This window comes from Ranitomeya imitator, chromosome 2, assembly GCF_032444005.1.
Source record: "Ranitomeya imitator isolate aRanImi1 chromosome 2, aRanImi1.pri, whole genome shotgun sequence".
Taxonomy (NCBI): Eukaryota; Metazoa; Chordata; class Amphibia; order Anura; family Dendrobatidae; genus Ranitomeya; species Ranitomeya imitator.
Window position 1 is genome coordinate 389,338,123 of NC_091283.1, and position 18,811 is coordinate 389,356,933.

General features: G+C 51.8%; 2 protein-coding genes across 5 annotated transcripts in view; one reads left to right on the forward strand and one right to left on the reverse strand.

Annotated features, from left to right (window-relative positions):
• Positions 1-9,504, reverse strand: part of LOC138667003 (zinc finger protein 665-like) — a 65,888-nt gene extending 56,384 nt beyond the window's left edge. The window contains exon 1 of one of the 2 annotated variants that reach the window (XM_069755217.1): positions 9,436-9,504. The gene's annotated coding sequence lies outside the window, so the exon portion shown is untranslated. The remainder of the gene's footprint in view (positions 1-9,435) is intronic. The other variant, XM_069755220.1, reaches the window with a different exon arrangement.
• A 29-nt stretch (positions 9,505-9,533) lies between these two features.
• LOC138667016 (oocyte zinc finger protein XlCOF6.1-like) overlaps positions 9,534-18,811 on the forward strand; it is a 58,775-nt gene continuing 49,497 nt past the window's right edge. Inside the window, exons 1-2 of one of the 3 annotated variants that reach the window (XM_069755251.1) lie at positions 9,555-9,676; positions 13,928-14,010. The gene's annotated coding sequence lies outside the window, so the exon portion shown is untranslated. Of the gene's footprint in view, positions 9,677-13,927; positions 14,011-18,811 lie in introns of all 3 variants that reach the window. The other 2 variants (XM_069755254.1, XM_069755256.1) reach the window with 2 other exon arrangements.

Consider the following 18,811-nt stretch of genomic DNA (forward strand, 5'->3'; position numbering starts at 1 on the left):
TCACACAGTCCCTGCTCCCCCATTACCGCTCACCAGTGCAGACTTCTCCCTTCAGCTCTTACATGTGGAGCCGGCTGTACCCTAATGTGCAGAGTCCCGGTGCCCCCCAGGACTGAGTCCTGTCCCCTCTATCACACAGTCCCTGCTCCCCATTACCGCTCACCAGTGCAGACTTCTCCCTTCAGCTCTTACATGTGGAGCCGGCTGTACCCTAATGTGCAGAGTCCCGGTGCCCCCCAGGACTGAGTCCTGTCCCCTCTATCACACAGTCCCTGCCCCCCCCCCCATTACCGCTCACCAGTGCAGACTTCTCCCTTCAGCTCTTACATGAGGAGCCGGCTGTACCCTAATGTGCAGAGTCCCGGTGCCCCCCAGGACTGAGTCCTGCCCCCTCTATCACACAGTCCCTGCCCCCCATTACCGCTCACCAGTGCAGACTTCTCCCCTCAGCTCTTACATGTGGAGCCGGCTGTACCCTAATGTGCAGAGTCCCGTTCCCCCCAGGACTGAGTCCTGTCCCCTCTATCACACAGTCTCTGCCCCCCCATTACCGCTCACCAGTGCAGACTTCTCCCCTCAGCTCTTACATGTGGAGCCGGCTGTACCCTAATGTGCAGAGTCCCGGTGCCCCAAAGGACTGAGTCCTGTCCCCTCTATCACACAGTCCCTGCTCCCCCATTACCACTCACCAGTGCAGACTTCTCCCTTCAGCTCTTACATGTGGAGCCGGCTGTACCCTAATGTGCAGAGTCCCGGTGCCCCCCAGGACTGAGTCCTGTCCTCTCTATCACACAGTCCCTGCTCCCCATTACCGCTCACCAGTGCAGACTTCTCCTCCAGCTCTTACATGTGGAGCCGGCTGTACCCTAATGTGCAGAGTCCCGGTGCCCCAAAGGACTGAGTCCTGTCCCCTCTATCACACAGTCCCTGCCCCCCATTACCGCTCACCAGTGCAGACTTCTCCCTTCAGCTCTTACATGTGGAGCCGGCTGTACCCTAATGTGCAGAGTCCCGGTGCCCCCCAGGACTGAGTCCTGTCCCCTCTATCACACAGTCCCTGCTCCCCATTACCGCTCACCAGTGCAGACTTCTCCCCTCAGCTCTTACATGTGGAGCCGGCTGTACCCTAATGTGCAGAGTCCCGGTGCCCCCCAGGACGGAGTCCTGTCCCCTCTATCACACAGTCCCTGCCCCCCATTACCGCTCACCAGGGCAGACTTCTCCCTTCAGCTCTTACATGTGGAGCCGGCTGTACCCTAATGTGCAGAGTCCCGGTGCCCCCCAGGACTGAGTCCTGTCCCTTCTATCACACAGTCCCTGCTCCCCCATTACCGCTCACCAGTGCAGACTTCTCCCCTCAGCTCTTACATGTGGAGCCGGCTGTACCCTAATGTGCAGAGTCCCGGTGCCCCAAAGGACTGAGTCCTGTCCCCTCTATCACACAGTCCCTGCTCCCCCATTACCACTCACCAGTGCAGACTTCCCCCTCCAGCTCTTACATGTGGAGCCGGCTGTACCCTAATGTGCAGAGTCCCGGTGCCCCCCAGGACTGAGTCCTGTCCCCTCTATCACACAGTCCCTGCTCCCCATTACCGCTCACCAGTGCAGACTTCTCCCTTCAGCTCTTACATGTGGAGCTGGCTGTACCCTAATGTACAGAGTCCCGGTGCCCCCCCAGGACTGAGTCCTGTCCCCTCTATCACACAGTCCCTGCTCCCCCATTACCGCTCACCAGTGCAGACTTCTCCCCTCAGCTCTTACATGTGGAGCCGGCTGTACCCTAATGTGCAGAGTCCCGGTGCCCCCCAGGACTGAGTCCTGTCCCCTCTATCACACAGTCCCTGCTCCCCCATTACCGCTCACCAGTGCAGACTTCTCCCTTCAGCTCTTACATGTGGAGCCGGCTGTACCCTAATGTGCAGAGTCCCGGTGCCCCCCAGGACTGAGTCCTGTCCCCTCTATCACACAGTCCCTGCTCCCCCATTACCGCTCACCAGTGCAGATTTCTCCCTTCAGCTTTTACATGTGGAGCCGGCTGTACCCTAATGTGCAGAGTCCCGGTGCCCCCCAGGACTGAGTCCTGTCCCCTCTATCACACAGTCCCTGCTCCCCCATTACCGCTCACCAGTGCAGACTTCTCCCTTCAGCTCTTACATGTGGAGCCGGCTGTACCCTAATGTGCAGAGTCCCGTTCCCCCCAGGACTGAGTCCTGTCCCCTCTATCACACAGTCCCTGCTCCCCATTACTGCTCACCAGTGCAGACTTCTCCCTTCAGCTCTTACATGTGGAGCCGGCTGTACCCTAATGTGCAGAGTCCCGGTGCCCCCAGGACTGAGTCCTGTCCCCTCTATCACACAGTCCCTGCTCCCCCATTACCGCTCACCAGTGCAGACTTCTCCCTTCAGCTCTTACATGTGGGGCCGGCTGTACCCTAATGTGCAGAGTCCCGGTGCCCCCAGGACTGAGCCCTGTCCCCTCTATCACACAGTCCCTGCTCCCCATTACCGCTCACCAGTGCAGACTTCTCCCCTCAGCTCTTACATGTGGAGCCGGCTGTACCCTAATGTGCAGAGTCCCGGTGCCCCCCAGGACTGAGTCCTGTCCCCTCTATCACACAGTCCCTGCTCCCCCATTACCGCTCACCAGTGCAGACTTCTCCCTTCAGCTCTTACATGTGGAGCCGGCTGTACCCTAATGTGCAGAGTCCCGGTGCCCCCCAGGACTGAGTCCTGTCCTCTCTATCACACAGTCCCTGCTCCCCCATTACCGCTCACCAGTGCAGACTTCTCCCCTCAGCTCTTACATGTGGAGCCGGCTGTACCCTAATGTGCAGAGTCCCGGTGCCCCAAAGGACTGAGTCCTGTCCCCTCTATCACACAGTCCCTGCCCCCCATTACCGCTCACCAGTGCAGACTTCTCCCTTCAGCTCTTACATGTGGAGCCGGCTGTACCCTAATGTGCAGAGTCCCGGTGCCCCCCAGGACTGAGTCCTGTCCCCTCTATCACACAGTCCCTGCTCCCCCATTACCGCTCACCAGTGCAGACTTCTCCCTTCAGCTCTTACATGTGGAGCCGGCTGTACCCTAATGTGCAGAGTCCCGGTGCCCCCCAGGACTGAGTCCTGTCCCCTCTATCACACAGTCCCTGCCCCCCATTACCGCTCACCAGGGCAGACTTCTCCCTTCAGCTCTTACATGTGGAGCCGGCTGTACCCTAATGTGCAGAGTCCCGGTGCCCCCCAGGACGGAGTCCTGTCCCCTCTATCACACAGTCCCTGCCCCCCATTACCGCTCACCAGGGCAGACTTCTCCCTTCAGCTCTTACATGTGGAGCCGGCTGTACCCTAATGTGCAGAGTCCCGGTGCCCCAAAGGACTGAGTCCTGTCCCCTCTATCACACAGTCCCTGCTCCCCCATTACCGCTCACCAGTGCAGACTTCTCCCTTCAGCTTTTACATGTGGAGCCGGCTGTACCCTAATGTGCAGAGTCCCGGTGCCCCCCAGGACTGAGTCCTGTCCCCTCTATCACACAGTCCCTGCTCCCCCATTACCGCTCACCAGTGCAGACTTCTCCCCTCAGCTCTTACATGTGGAGCCGGCTGTACCCTAATGTGCAGAGTCCCGGTGCCCCAAAGGACTGAGTCCTGTCCCCTCTATCACACAGTCCCTGCCCCCCATTACCGCTCACCAGTGCAGACTTCTCCCTTCAGCTCTTACATGTGGAGCCGGCTGTACCCTAATGTGCAGAGTCCCGGTGCCCCCCAGGACGGAGTCCTGTCCCCTCTATCACACAGTCCCTGCTCCCCCATTACCGCTCACCAGTGCAGACTTCTCCCTTCAGCTCTTACATGTGGAGCCGGCTGTACCCTAATGTGCAGAGTCCCGGTGCCCCCCAGGACTGAGTCCTGTCCCCTCTATCACACAGTCCCTGCCCCCCATTACCGCTCACCAGGGCAGACTTCTCCCTTCAGCTCTTACATGTGGAGCCGGCTGTACCCTAATGTGCAGAGTCCCGGTGCCCCCCAGGACGGAGTCCTGTCCCCTCTATCACATAGTCCCTGCCCCCCATTACCGCTCACCAGGGCAGACTTCTCCCTTCAGCTCTTACATGTGGAGCCGGCTGTACCCTAATGTGCAGAGTCCCGGTGCCCCCCCAGGACTGAGTCCTGTCCCCTCTATCACACAGTCCCTGCTCCCCCATTACCGCTCACCAGTGCAGACTTCTCCCTTCAGCTTTTACATGTGGAGCCGGCTGTACCCTAATGTGCAGAGTCCCGGTGCCCCCCAGGACTGAGTCCTGTCCCCTCTATCACACAGTCCCTGCTCCCCCATTACCGCTCACCAGTGCAGACTTCTCCCTTCAGCTCTTACATGTGGAGCCGGCTGTACCCTAATGTGCAGAGTCCCGGTGCCCCCCAGGACTGAGTCCTGTCCCCTCTATCACACAGTCCCTGCCCCCCATTACCGCTCACCAGTGCAGACTTCTCCCTTCAGCTCTTACATGTGGAGCCGGCTGTACCCTAATGTGCAGAGTCCCGGTGCCCCCCAGGACTGAGTCCTGTCCCTTCTATCACACAGTCCCTGCTCCCCCATTACCGCTCACCAGTGCAGACTTCTCCCTTCAGCTCTTACATGTGGAGCCGGCTGTACCCTAATGTGCAGAGTCCCGGTGCCCCCCAGGACTGAGTCCTGTCCCTTCTATCACACAGTCCCTGCCCCCCATTACCGCTCACCAGTGCAGACTTCTCCCCTCAGCTCTTACATGTGGAGCCGGCTGTACCCTAATGTGCAGAGTCCCGGTGCCCCAAAGGACTGAGTCCTGTCCCCTCTATCACACAGTCCCTGCTCCCCCATTACCGCTCACCAGTGCAGACTTCTCCCCTCAGCTCTTACATGTGGAGCCGGCTGTACCCTAATGTGCAGAGTCCCGGTGCCCCCCAGGACTGAGTCCTGTCCCCTCTATCACACAGTCCCTGCTCCCCCATTACCGCTCACCAGTGCAGACTTCTCCCTTCAGCTCTTACATGTGGAGCCGGCTGTACCCTAATGTGCAGAGTCCCGGTGCCCCCCAGGACTGAGTCCTGTCCTCTCTATCACACAGTCCCTGCTCCCTCATTACCGCTCACCAGTACAGACTTCTCCCCTCAGCTCTTACATGTGGAGCCGGCTGTACCCTAATGTGCAGAGTCCCGGTGCCCCCCAGGACTGAGTCCTGTCCCCTCTATCACACAGTCCCTGCTCCCCCATTACCGCTCACCAGTGCAGATTTCTCCCTTCAGCTTTTACATGTGGAGCCGGCTGTACCCTAATGTGCAGAGTCCCGGTGCCCCCCAGGACTGAGTCCTGTCCCCTCTATCACACAGTCCCTGCTCCCCCATTACCGCTCACCAGTGCAGACTTCTCCCTTCAGCTCTTACATGTGGAGCCGGCTGTACCCTAATGTGCAGAGTCCCGTTCCCCCCAGGACTGAGTCCTGTCCCCTCTATCACACAGTCTCTGCCCCCCCATTACCGCTCACCAGTGCAGACTTCTCCCCTCAGCTCTTACATGTGGAGCCGGCTGTACCCTAATGTGCAGAGTCCCGGTGCCCCAAAGGACTGAGTCCTGTCCCCTCTATCACACAGTCCCTGCTCCCCCATTACCACTCACCAGTGCAGACTTCTCCCTTCAGCTCTTACATGTGGAGCCGGCTGTACCCTAATGTGCAGAGTCCCGGTGCCCCCCAGGACTGAGTCCTGTCCTCTCTATCACACAGTCCCTGCTCCCCATTACCGCTCACCAGTGCAGACTTCTCCTCCAGCTCTTACATGTGGAGCCGGCTGTACCCTAATGTGCAGAGTCCCGGTGCCCCCCAGGACTGAGTCCTGTCCCCTCTATCACACAGTCCCTGCTCCCCCATTACCGCTCACCAGTGCAGACTTCTCCCTTCAGCTCTTACATGTGGAGCCGGCTGTACCCTAATGTGCAGAGTCCCGGTGCCCCAAAGGACTGAGTCCTGTCCCCTCTATCACACAGTCCCTGCCCCCCATTACCGCTCACCAGTGCAGACTTCTCCCTTCAGCTCTTACATGTGGAGCCGGCTGTACCCTAATGTGCAGAGTCCCGGTGCCCCCCAGGACTGAGTCCTGTCCCCTCTATCACACAGTCCCTGCTTCCCATTACCGCTCACCAGTGCAGACTTCTCCCCTCAGCTCTTACATGTGGAGCCGGCTGTACCCTAATGTGCAGAGTCCCGGTGCCCCCCAGGACGGAGTCCTGTCCCCTCTATCACACAGTCCCTGCCCCCCATTACCGCTCACCAGGGCAGACTTCTCCCTTCAGCTCTTACATGTGGAGCCGGCTGTACCCTAATGTGCAGAGTCCCGGTGCCCCCCAGGACTGAGTCCTGTCCCCTCTATCACACAGTCCCTGCCCCCCATTACCGCTCACCAGTGCAGACTTCTCCCTTCAGCTCTTACATGTGGAGCCGGCTGTACCCTAATGTGCAGAGTCCCGGTGCCCCCCAGGACTGAGTCCTGTCCCTTCTATCACACAGTCCCTGCTCCCCCATTACCGCTCACCAGTGCAGACTTCTCCCCTCAGCTCTTACATGTGGAGCCGGCTGTACCCTAATGTGCAGAGTCCCGGTGCCCCAAAGGACTGAGTCCTGTCCCCTCTATCACACAGTCCCTGCTCCCCCATTACCACTCACCAGTGCAGACTTCCCCCTCCAGCTCTTACATGTGGAGCCGGCTGTACCCTAATGTGCAGAGTCCCGGTGCCCCCCAGGACTGAGTCCTGTCCCCTCTATCACACAGTCCCTGCTCCCCATTACCGCTCACCAGTGCAGACTTCTCCCTTCAGCTCTTACATGTGGAGCTGGCTGTACCCTAATGTACAGAGTCCCGGTGCCCCCCCAGGACTGAGTCCTGTCCCCTCTATCACACAGTCCCTGCTCCCCCATTACCGCTCACCAGTGCAGACTTCTCCCCTCAGCTCTTACATGTGGAGCCGGCTGTACCCTAATGTGCAGAGTCCCGGTGCCCCCCAGGACTGAGTCCTGTCCCCTCTATCACACAGTCCCTGCTCCCCCATTACCGCTCACCAGTGCAGACTTCTCCCTTCAGCTCTTACATGTGGAGCCGGCTGTACCCTAATGTGCAGAGTCCCGGTGCCCCCCAGGACTGAGTCCTGTCCCCTCTATCACACAGTCCCTGCTCCCCCATTACCGCTCACCAGTGCAGATTTCTCCCTTCAGCTTTTACATGTGGAGCCGGCTGTACCCTAATGTGCAGAGTCCCGGTGCCCCCCAGGACTGAGTCCTGTCCCCTCTATCACACAGTCCCTGCTCCCCCATTACCGCTCACCAGTGCAGACTTCTCCCTTCAGCTCTTACATGTGGAGCCGGCTGTACCCTAATGTGCAGAGTCCCGGTGCCCCCCAGGACTGAGTCCTGTCCCCTCTATCACACAGTCCCTGCTCCCCCATTACCGCTCACCAGTGCAGACTTCTCCCTTCAGCTCTTACATGTGGAGCCGGCTGTACCCTAATGTGCAGAGTCCCGTTCCCCCCAGGACTGAGTCCTGTCCCCTCTATCACACAGTCCCTGCTCCCCATTACTGCTCACCAGTGCAGACTTCTCCTTTCAGCTCTTACATGTGGAGCCGGCTGTACCCTAATGTGCAGAGTCCCGGTGCCCCCAGGACTGAGTCCTGTCCCCTCTATCACACAGTCCCTGCTCCCCCATTACCGCTCACCAGTGCAGACTTCTCCCTTCAGCTCTTACATGTGGGGCCGGCTGTACCCTAATGTGCAGAGTCCCGGTGCCCCCAGGACTGAGTCCTGTCCCCTCTATCACACAGTCCCTGCTCCCCCATTACCGCTCACCAGTGTAGACTTCTCCCCTCAGCTCTTACATGTGGAGCCGGCTGTACCCTAATGTGCAGAGTCCCGGTGCCCCCCAGGACTGAGTCCTGTCCCCTCTATCACACAGTCCCTGCTCCCCCATTACCGCTCACCAGTGCAGACTTCTCCCCTCAGCTCTTACATGTGGAGCCGGCTGTACCCTAATGTGCAGAGTCCCGGTGCCCCCCAGGACTGAGTCCTGTCCCCTCTATCACACAGTCCCTGCTCCCCCATTACCGCTCACCAGTGCAGACTTCTCCCTTCAGCTCTTACATGTGGAGCCGGCAGTACCCTAATGTGCAGAGTCCCGGTGCCCCCCAGGACTGAGTCCTGTCCCCTCTATCACACAGTCCCTGCTCCCCCATTACCGCTCACCAGTGCAGACTTCTCCCCTCAGCTCTTACATGTGGAGCCGGCTGTACCCTAATGTGCAGAGTCCCGGTGCCCCCCAGGACTGAGTCCTGTCCCCTCTATCACACAGTCCCTGCCCCCCATTACCGCTCACCAGTGCAGACTTCTCCCTTCAGCTCTTACATGTGGAGCCGGCTGTACCCTAATGTGCAGAGTCCCGGTGCCCCCCAGGACTGAGTCCTGTCCCCTCTATCACACAGTCCCTGCCCCCCATTACCGCTCACCAGTGCAGACTTCTCCCTTCAGCTCTTACATGTGGAGCCGGCTGTACCCTAATGTGCAGAGTCCCGGTGCCCCCCAGGACTGAGTCCTGTCCTCTCTATCACACAGTCCCTGCTCCCCCATTACCACTCACCAGTGCAGACTTCTCCCTTCAGCTCTTACATGTGGAGCCGGCTGTACCCTAATGTGCAGAGTCCCGGTGCCCCCCAGGACTGAGTCCTGTCCCCTCTATCACACAGTCCCTGCCCCCCATTACCACTCACCAGTGCAGACTTCTCCCTTCAGCTCTTACATGTGGAGCCGGCTGTACCCTAATGTGCAGAGTCCCGGTGCCCCCCAGGACTGAGTCCTGTCCCCACTATCACACAGTCCCTGCTCCCCCATTACCGCTCACCAGTGCAGACTTCTCCACTCAGCTCTTACATGTGGAGCCGGCTGTACCCTAATGTGCAGAGTCCCGGTGCCCCCCAGGACTGAGTCCTGTCCCCTCTATCACACAGTCCCTGCCCCCCATTACCGCTCACCAGTGCAGACTTCTCCCTTCAGCTCTTACATGTGGAGCCGGCTGTACCCTAATGTGCAGAGTCCCGGTGCCCCCCAGGACTGAGTCCTGTCCCCTCTATCACACAGTCCCCGCTCCCCCATTACCGCTCACCAGTGCAGACTTCTCCCTTCAGCTCTTACATGTGGAGCCGGCTGTACCCTAATGTGCAGAGTCCCGGTGCCCCCCCAGGACTGAGTCCTGTCCCCTCTATCACACAGTCCCTGCTCCCCCATTACCGCTCACCAGTGCAGACTTCTCCCTTCAGCTCTTACATGTGGAGCCGGCTGTACCCTAATGTGCAGAGTCCCGGTGCCCCCCCAGGACTGAGTCCTGTCCCCTCTATCACACAGTCCCTGCCCCCCATTACCGCTCACCAGTGCAGACTTCTCCCTTCAGCTCCTACAGATGAAAACCCTTCACTACAAACACCCACCTCCTGCTCCTCCCCCCAGGTGACTGATCACATGACTATGACATCATCACAGGTCCTGGACACACACAGTACACAGTCATATATCCATTGTTGCGCCTGTTGGAGGTGATTATTTGAGGACCTCCCCGGATCCTCCTCTGACTAGAATGGGGTCTCTGCAGTGAGGTGTTCCGCTCTAGCAGGTCAGTGCTGATAGGACACAATGGAGTTGGTTCCAGGACCCTCACAGACTCCATTGTAGTCGCCTCTTCTGGCTTTTTTATGGAATTGCTGCAGGTTATAATGGCGCAGACATCACAGGTCAGACAGGAAGGTTCTTTACGCTGCTCTGTATTATTATTATGAATTTGGGCAAAATCATTTTCTTTCCTGATTTATAAAATTTACATTTTCATTGTTGCTTTTTGTAATATAAATAATTACGCTCGGCACTGATTGTTCAGCGTCACCAGAATGTGACTTTTCCCGTCTGCGGCGTAAAAGAGCGACACCGACAGTCATCATAACAAAGCGCAACCGACAGTCATAAAAGAGCGCAAGCGACAGTCATCATGGCAGCACGGTGGCGCAGTGGTTAGCACAGCAGCTTAGCAGCGCTGGAGTCCTGGGTTCAAACCCCGCCAAGGACAACATCTGCAAACAGTTTGTATGTTCTCTCCGTGTTTGCGTGGGTTTCCTCTGGGTTCTCCAGTTTCCTCACACACTCCAAAGACATACTGATAGGGAATTTAGATTGTGAGCCCCATCGGGGACAGTGATGTTAATGTGTGTATAAAAAATAAAGATTATTATTATAAAAGAGCGCAACTGACAGTCACCATAACAGAGCGCAACCGACAGTCATCATAACAGAGCACAACCGACAGTCACCATAAAAGAGCACAACCGACAGTCACCATAAAAGAGCACAGCTGACAGTCACCATAAAAGAGCACAGCTGACAGTCATCATAAAAGAGAGAAACCGACAGTCATCATAAAAGAGCGCAACCGACAGTAATCATAAAAGAGCAACCGACAGTCATAAAACAGAGCAACCGACAGTCACCATAAAATAGCACAACCGACAGTCACCATAAAAGAGCACAACCGACAGTCATCATAAAAGAGTGCAACCGACAGTCATCATAACAGAGCGCAACCGACAGTCACCATAAATGAGCACAGCTGACAGTCATCATAAAAGAGCGCAACCGACAGTCACCATAAAAGAGCAACCGACAGTCATAAAAGAGCGCAAGCGACAGTCATCATGGCAGCACGGTGGCGCAGTGGATAGCACAGCAGCTTAGCAGCGCTGGAGTCCTGGGTTCAAACCCCGCCAAGGACAACATCTGCAAACAGTTTGTATGTTCTCTCCGTGTTTGCGTGGGTTTCCTCTGGGTACTCCAGTTTCCTCACACACTCCAAAGACATACTGATAGGGAATTTAGATTGTGAGCCCCATCGGGGACAGTGATGTTAATGTGTGTATAAAAAATAAAGATTATTATTATAAAAGAGCGCAACTGACAGTCACCATAACAGAGCGCAACCGACAGTCACCATAAAAGAGCACAGCTGACAGTCATCATAAAAGAGCGCAACCGACAGTAATCATAAAAGAGCAACCGACAGTCATAAAACAGAGCAACCGACAGTAATCATAAAACAGCAACTGACAGTCATAATTTACAACACAAATGTGACAAATTATTACAGAGATATCCGGGGTCACCAGGTGTAATTTTCGCCACTTTTGTGATGTAGATTCTGATGATTCTGTCGGCTGCGCTCCGTCACTGGCAGAGACTTTTGCACATACAGGAAAAGCTGAATTCTTTAAAAACTGAACAATCGTAGCTCTGTGTACATTTTTTTATATTATGAAAAGTGATAACAAAAAAATAATTTTATTAATTAAAAAAAATAAAAGCACAACATGGCTGAGCTTTCTCCCTCTCACACTTCATTAAAGGGGATAACCGAGACTTTATGAAAAACAATAAGTGTGTCTAAGCACAATCATGTAGGTAATTGCTACTTACCTGCCTGCTGTGCTCGACGCCATTCTTTCCCGTCACAGAGCGGTCACAGACCATTCCTGCTGGGTTATCAGCTTCCTCTGCTGATGTCACATCGACAGAGCAGAGTCTTCTTTTCCACTCCGCTCTGTCGACAGGGTGGGACTGCTGATGTCATTCTGATTGACAGCCGGATTCTCGCCTAAGTAGGGGAGCCGGCTGTCAATCAGAATGACATTGCAAGTCATACCTGTTGTGTCAAAAGAGGCAGCTGAGTTTCGGGCAGGAGTGGTCTATGGTCGTTCTGTGCCAGGGAAGAACGGCATCAGGCACAACAAGCACGGTGTTAGTAACTACCTTCCTGTTGGTGCTTTGGCACAGTTTTTGTTTTTCCATAAAGCTCCAGTTATACTGTACATTTTTAGACTGGCATACAAAATTCTGTTCTTCATGAATTGGGGCTGTATTCTTCTGTAACTGTTTACGAAGAAATAATGAAACTCCATACAGCATCTCCATTCTAGTTGTCTCACTACAGAGATGAGTAGATCGGAGTTCCTGCACTGAGATTCATGATATTTGGGTACACATTATTGTCTATTAGGACGTCGTCTGTACAGTAACTCCATTCTAGCTGTCTCACTACAGGGATGACTAGATCAGAGTTCCTGCACTGAGGCTCATGATTTCTCTGCACACAGTACTGTCTATAAGGACGTCCTCTATACAGTAACTCCATTCTAGCCGTCTCACTACAGGGATGAGTAGATCGGAGTTCTTGCACTGAGGCTCATGATTTCTGTGCACACAGTACTGTCTATAAGGACGTCCTCTATACAGTAACTCCATTCCAGCTGTCTCACTACAGAGATGAGTAGATCGGAGTTCTTGCACTGAGGTTCATGATTTCTGTGCACACAGTACTGTCTATAAGGACGTCCTCTATACAGTAACTCCATTCTAGCTGTCTCACTACAGAGATGAGTAGGTCAGAGTTCCTGCACTGAGGTTCATCATTTCTGTGCACACAGCACTGTCTATAAGGACGTCCTCTATACAGTAACTCCATTCTAGCTGTCTCACTACAGGGATGAGTAGATCAGAGTTGCTGCACTGAGGTTCATGATTTCTGTGCACACAGTACTGTCTATAAGGACGTCCTCTATACAGTAACTCCATTCTAGCGGTCTCACTTCAGAGATGAGTAGATCGGAGTTCTTGCACTGAGGTTCATGATTTCTGTGCACACAGTACTGTCTATAAGGACGTCCTCTATACAGTAACTCCATTCTAGCTGTCTCACTACAGGGATGACTAGATCAGAGTTGCTGCACTGAGGTTCATGATTTCTGTGCACACAGTACTGTCTATAAGGACGTCCTCTGTACAGTAACTCCATTCTAGCTGTCTCACTATAGGGATGACTAGATCAGAGTTGCTGCACTGAGGTTCATGATTTCTGTGCACACAGTACTGTCTATAAGGACGTCCTCTGTACAGTAACTCCATTCTAGCTGTCTCACTACAGGGATGACTAGATCAGAGTTGCTGCACTGAGATTCATGATATTTGGGTACACATTATTGTCTATTAGGACGTCGTCTGTACAGTAACTCCATTCTAGCTGTCTCACTACAGGGATGACTAGATCAGAGTTCCTGCACTGAGGCTCATGATTTCTCTGCACACAGTACTGTCTATAAGGACGTCCTCTGTACAGTAACTCCATTCTAGCTGTCTCACTACAGGGATGACTAGATCAGAGTTGCTGCACTAAGGTTCATGATTTCTGTGCACACAGTACTGTCTATAAGGACGTCCTCTGTACAGTAACTCCATTCTAGCGGTCTCACTACAGAGATGAGTAGATCAGAGTTGCTGCACTGAGGTTCATGATTTCTGTGCACACAGCACTGTCTATAAGGACGTCCTCTATACAGTAACTCCATTCTAGCGGTCTCACTACAGAGATGAGTAGATCGGAGTTCTTGCACTGAGGTTCATGATTTCTGTGCACACAGTACTGTCTATAAGGACGTCCTCTGTACAGTAACTCCATTCTAGCGGTCTCACTACAGAGATGAGTAGATCGGAGTTCTTGCACTGAGGTTCATGATTTCTGTGCACACAGTACTGTCTATAAGGACGTCCTCTATACAGTAACTCTATTCTAGCGGTCTCACTACAGAGATGACTAGATCGGAGTTCCTGCACTGAGGCTCATGATTTCTGTGCACACAGCACTGTCTATAAGGACGTCCTCTATACAGTAACTCCATTCTAGCCACCTTACTAAAGAGATGACTAGATCGGAGTTCCTGCACTGCGGTTCGTGATTTCTGAGTGAAGGCCCCATTTTGACCCTATAAAAATTTTGACTGAGGTCCATCTGTTGACCCTATAAAGATTTATAAATATTCACACTAAGCAGGGAAGAAGGAGGGTGATTGTAAGAAGAGGAGGCGCCCATCGGACTGGATCACGCTGTCTGAACGATGTGCTTCATGATTTTTGGTATGAGTATAATAAAAGCTAATTTTTGTGTCTTGCATAGGAGATTGGGGACATACAAACAGCATACTGTAACCGAGGCTTATAGTTGCTGGACGTACTTTACATGGCGAAAACCTGGTGACAGGTTCCCTTTAAACCAGTCCCTTGTTTTGATAGTGATCCGTTGGTAAGAGCGAGCACAGTCTAACATCATTTGCACACCCTCAGTGGAGGAGCACAGCAGTACGCTCCAAGTGTCAGTGCTGGTGAGGGCACATTCTGACGCCTGGCTGTTACTGGGGCATGGAAGTAGTGAGCGAGGGGCTTCAGTGAGGAGGGGACAAGGTGTGTGATGTGCTGTCTGCTCACTTCAATGCCCTTTCTCCTGACTGAGTTCACAGACAAAAGCAGGCAGCAACAGGTGTCAGAACGTGCCTGCAGACTGTGTGTGCGTTCACACTGACATTTGGAGCACTACTGTGCTCCTCTTGTCTCAGGGCATAAGGCCTCTCTCACACTTCAGTTGTTTGGCGTCAGTCACTACCGACATAGTGACGGATTGACGGATCCGTCACAATTGTTGAGAAAACGGTTATAACAGATCCGTTTTTTTGACAGATCCGTTACTTGGGGATTGTCTTGGAAAAGTATCTACTTTTTGGAGCATGCGCAATTGAAAAAACGGAATGGGGCGACGGATCCGCCGAAAAAACGATGCACTAAACGCCCTTATTTCCATATAAAAAATGAAATATTAAGTTAAGTTAAAATTGTATATGGCTGGGCTATGTCCCCCATATAAATGTGTATGCAGAATAATTAGCATTTGGGGGTGAAAGATTTATTTTATATATCATCGCTCTCAGCAATACATTCTCCTGTGTACACATGTGCTGCTGAGAACAAAGCTTTTTTATGTGCAGATGTAAGATGCCCAAGCGAGGTAGTCGTGGACGAGATTCTGTTCCCACTCGCTTTGGCATCCTACAGACATCTCGTGTCCCAACCCTGGTGTGCCGCTATGTTTGAGGTGCATCACACAGGTGCTTCTCACAAAATTAGAATATCATAAAAAAGTTAATTTATTTCAGTTCTTCAATACAAAAAATGAAACTCATATACTATATATAGTCATTACAATCAGAGTGATCTACTTCAAGTGTTTATTTCTGTTAATGTTGATGATTATGGCTTACAGCCAGTAACAACCCAAAACTAATTATCTCAGTAAATTAGAATAATTAACAAAAAACATCTGCAAAGACTTCCTAAGCTTTTAAAAAGGTCCCTTAGTCTATTTCAGTAGGCTCCACAATCATGGGGAAGACTGCTGTTTTGACAGATGTCCGGAAGGCAATCATTGGCACACTCCACAAGGAAGGTAAGCCCAAAAAGGTCATTGCTAAAGAAGATGGCTGTTGACAGAGTTCTGTATCCAATCATATTATTATAATTATAATGGAAAGCTGAGTGGAAGGAATAAGTGTGGTAGAAAAAGATGCACAAGCAAACGGGATAACCGCAGCCTTGAAAGAATTGTTAAGAAAAGGCCATTCAAAAACTTTGGGGGAGATTCACAAGGAGTGGACTGCTGCTGGAGTCATTGCTTCAAGAGCCACCACACGCAGACGTATCCAGGACATGGGCTACAAGTGTCGCATTCCTTGTGTCAAGCCACTCCTGGCCAATAGACAACACCAGAAGCGTCTTACCTGGGCCAAGGAGAAAAAGAACTGGACTGTTGCTCAGTGGTCCAAAGTGTTGTTTTCAGATGAAAGTAAATTTTGCATTTCATTTGGAAATCAAGGTCCCAGAGTCTGGAGGAAGAGTGGAGAGGCCACAATCCAAGCTGCTTGAGGTCTAGTGTGAAGTTTCCACAATCAGTGATGGTTTGGGGAGCCATGTCACCTGCTGATGTAAGTCAACTGTGTATTATCAAGACCAAAGTCAGTGCAGCCGTCTATCAGGAAATTTTAGAGCACTTCATGCTTCCCTCTGCCGACAAGCTTTTTAGAGATGGAAATTTCATTCTCCAGCAGGACTTGGCATCTGTCCACACTGCTAAAAGTACCAATACCTGATTTAAAAACAACAGTATCACTGTGCTTGATTGGCGAGCAAACACCTTAACCCCATAGAGCAGGGATCCTCAACCTATAGCTCGGGAGCCACATGTGGCTCGCGATCCCATCAATTGTGGCTCGCAGCTGTCTGCCAATTTGGTGTATTAGCTGCAGGTATAGCAAACCGGTATGAAGATCACATCTCAATGGTGAACTTTTTGAGTAGCCCTGAACAGAGGAGCAGACCTGTATGCACATATACTGATCTTGGGGGTTTAGAGAAAATTTAGGTATGGTACGCTGGAAACAGAATGATACTACCGGTCAGAGGAGGTGCGTGAAGCTGGATGTGACATCGTGCTGGGAGTGCTTGATGGGAGGGTGCTGAATAGCAGTATTGTGGGAACCCCTGGATCTTGGTATACTACTTTGGGGTGATTTCTATTGTAAAACTTTGGTTATATTCATTATTACCATAATGAGGGCTTTGGATGCATTACTGTGAGGAGGGCAGGAGCTGCATGTAGTTCGCAACCCACTCTCAGAGCTGTATGTGACTCACAACCTTCTCACTGAACTGAATGTGGCTCTCAAGATCAGAAAGGTTGAGGACCACTGCCATAGAGAATCTATGGGGTATTGTCAAGAGGAAGATGAGACACCAGACCCAACAATGCAGGTGAGCTGAAGGATGCTATCAGAGCAACCTGGACTTCCATAACACATCAGCAGTGCCACAGGCTGCTCTGATTAGATATTCATAATGCAGACTGCTGACAGGTCACTTTTCCCTCTCTGATCTGCCCGCTAGTTTGCATAATGAATACCATCACATACTGAATAAAAAAATGCAGGCAGATGCCAGCTGTGACACCTGCACTGCAGCATAATCACGTGTGTACTTTGCACTTATTCCCTTTTGCAGATTTACTTAAGCGAGGTAAAAAGAAGTCATTTTTAAAATGGCGCCCGCCATGCCTGCGCAGTAGCAGCTATCAGTTTGTATAGATATCTGATAGCTGCTGCTGCGCAAGCACCGGCGGCGCCATCTTCCTGGAGAAGAAAAAAAAACTTCCTCCTCAAGATGGCGCCACCCTCTCCTGTGCAATAACAGCTCTAGGAGATCACCAACAGCTGCTATTAAACATGCGCGGGCGGCACCATCTTGGTGAAGGACTTTTTTTTTTCTTATCCAGCAAGATGGTGCCGCCTGCGCAACAGCAGCTATCGGAACTCTGTATACAAACTGATAGCTGCTACTGCGCAGGTGCGATTGGCGCCATTTTCGAAATTACTTTTTTTTCATATACATCGCTGAAGGAAATCTGCAAAAGGGAATAAGTGCACAGTGACAATGCGTTTATGCCGCAGTGCAGGTGCCACGGCCGGGACCTGCCTGCAGAAGCTTTTTTTTTTAAATTTATTTTATTCAGTATGTGATGGTATTCATTATGCAAACTAGGGGGTAGGTCAGTGAGGGATCAATGACCTGTCAGCAGTCTGCATTGTGAATATCTAATCAGAGCACCACATCCATGAACCCCGCCTTAGGACACGAGCATATCATTAGCACAAAACTGAAAATAAAGTAATAATCATAATCTTTATGTAGCGCCAACATATTCCGCTGCGCGTTACAGTTTAACAGTTTCAAACACAGCAGTCATAAGTAACAACCTTAACAATAATTAAAGCAAAATAAAACATCCCTGCTCGTGAGAGCTTACAATCTACAGTGAACTGGGGGAGATACAAAGTACAGGTGTGTATTTACAATGATGGTCAAGCCATCTTCAGGGGGTGGGGGATAGGTGGAGATAGTGAATGGGCTACATATGCATACATACACATAAAATAACTTTGATTAGGGAACATGATAGGCCGCTCTGAACAATGTGTTTTGAGGGAGCACCTAAAATTGTGCAAGTTGTGGCTGGTCCTAATTTCTTGGGGTAGAGCATTCCAGAGGATTGGCGCGATGCGGGAGAAGTCTTGGAGTCGGAAGTTGGAGGTACGGATTAGTGCAGAGGTTAGTCGGAAGTCATTCGCAGCGCGCAGCTATCGGCTACGCCGATAAACAGAAATGAGGGAGGAGATGTAAGGGGGTGCCGCACTGTGGAGAGCTTTGTGGGTGAGAACAAGTACTTTGAATTGGATCCTATAATGAATGGGCAGCCAGTGTAACGACTGGCAGAGAGCAGATGCATCCGAGTACCGATTAGCCAGATGGGTGACCCTAGCTGCTGCATTAACCCCTTCATGACCCAGCCTATTTTGACCTTAAAGACCTTGCCGTTTTTTGCAATTCTGACCAGTGTCCCTTTATGAGGTAATAACTCAGGAACGCTTCAACGGATCCTAGCGGTTCTGAGATTGTTTTTTCGTGACATATTGGGCTTCATGTTAGTGGTAAATTTAGGTAAATAAATTCTGCATTTATTTGTGATAAACACGGAAATTTGGCGAAAATTTTGAAAATTTCGCAATTTTCACATTTTGAATTTTTATTCTGTTAAACCAGAGAGATATGTGACACAAAATAGTTAATAAATAACATTTCCCACATGTTTACTTTACATCAGCACAATTTTGGAAACAAAATTTTTTTTTGTTAGGAAGTTATAAGGGTTAAAATTTGACCAGCGATTTGTCATTTTTACAACGAAATTTACAAAACCATTTTTTTTAGGGACCACCTCACATTTGAAGTCAGTTTGAGGGGTCTATATGGCTGAAAATACCCAAAAGTGACACCATTC